Below are 1,960 nucleotides of genomic sequence, written 5' to 3'. Positions count from 1 at the left end.
GATGACTCAAATAAATCTGAGCAGCTTTCCTGCCAATAGTGACTAGATGAAGTGAACACTCAGTAGCATTGTAAAATATAAAACCTTAAGATATACTGATTATTTTTGAACTTCCAACATTAGACATTAACAATGCAAGTCTGTTACATTACACTGCTTATGCTTAGATTTTCAGAAATTTCAGTTAACAAAACTAAGTATGAAAAAAAGGACCATCCATTTCCTAGGTCTCTGATATCACTAAGGGCTGACAGTAGCTGCATTTCAATATATTCTTTTGATTTCTGCATCCAAAGCACATCTGATGCAGATGTCTTGATGGCATATCCTTATAAACTGTTATGATAGTAATAGTATAAAACAGGCATCTACCAAACAGGTGACCTATCACTACTATTTCGGTACGAAAAGTTCATACTTAGTGTTCAATAGTCAAATGCAAGATTTCAAAGGATCCAGTTGAGTAGCATCATCCAATCTGTATATAACCATTTTTCTTGTTTCCCACGAGATGTTAACAAAATTCTATTTACCTAGTGACCCAGAACCACTGCTTCAAAACATTCTTTCACACTATCTGGCAAGGCAGTCCAGAGTTATCAGGGTAAAAGTCAAAGCATCTTGGGCCCTCCCTGGTGGCGCAGGGTAAGTCAAAGCATCTTTAGTTGAAAGTGCCCAATGCACATTAAATAAACAAACACTGCAACTTTATTGTAATACAGGTGGGCTCAAACCCGCAATTGGCTGCTATGCAACTCTCTGCCAAGAGGTGTTTAGTGCTCTGCAACCATGTAATAGCATTTCTAGAGGATCATATTCCCATTATCTGATTCTAGACACACGAGTTATTGGTGGAGTCTGAAGCTAGCTGAGTTGCTAAGACCAACCCTCTTTTAACAATACCTTTTAGGTTCTTAAAAGCAGATCCACAATTATGGGCTGGTTCATGGATACAATTTTGTCATACAAGAGTTTGATTTTAAGGAAAAAGGTTAAGCTTCTAAAGAAATAAAACACAGACCCAGCTATCACTTTAGGCCTCTACAGTTATGAACCCAACTGTGAATGCTAACATTTAAAAATGCTGTAAAAAATATTCAGTAAAGGATCCTGGAGTCCAGCAACTTCCCAAGTATTCAGTCTCAGTTCCCATAGTAAGACTGTAGGTAATTCAATCATAATTTTCAACACAGTATTTGATAAAACATATGGCAATTCACAAAATCTTGATCTGTGTACTGTCTTAGAATACAGGACCAGTTAGAAAATTCCTAGCATACTACAGGGGTTCTCATGCCTGCAGTGACTATGTTTCACTTGCACCCAAAAAGATTTACAAACCATCTAAACAGTGTTGTCTTGCTGGAAAAATCTCCAAAGTTCTTGGATGGGCATCAAGCCTATAGACCTGTAAACATCTCACCATTGAGTTTCCAAATGATTCAGTCCAGATTTCACTCCCAGTTGAAGGCTAATCACAAATGATTTAAGATTGCAGCATCCAAATTTGGCTGATTACTTTTTAAATGCTTTGAGACACAGCAGGATTGGCAACTATTTTGTAGGGAAAACAGGGAGGGAGGGAGAAAAAAAATTTTGCTCATTAAGCTACCTGACGTAAACTATTTTGGTTGTCTCACAAGTACCCCCTATCCCAACACTCTCATCTCCCATTTGTATGAAAGAACAGAGCTATTAACTGCAAAGTCAGTAAAACAGGTCAAAGCTGCAGCAAAAGCTCATCCTTTTAGATGATCAATACTTTCAACAACTCTACTACTACACATACAAGCATCACTAGATTAGATTCTCCAAATTTCTGATACCATGTATATTTACAAAAAATATATAAAGCTTGGATTTAGGACAATTCAGTATCTTATTAAAAAAAGTTCAAAAACCAAGGCAAAAAAATGTCCAGTTATAATCTATTGGGCACTAAAAAGGAAACATTAACAGC

Source organism: Condylura cristata, unplaced genomic scaffold (genome assembly GCF_000260355.1).
Source record: "Condylura cristata isolate star-nosed mole 26May11 unplaced genomic scaffold, ConCri1.0 scaffold00009, whole genome shotgun sequence".
Lineage (NCBI taxonomy): Eukaryota > Metazoa > Chordata > Mammalia > Eulipotyphla > Talpidae > Condylura > Condylura cristata.
Note: the sequence above shows the minus strand (reverse complement) of the source record.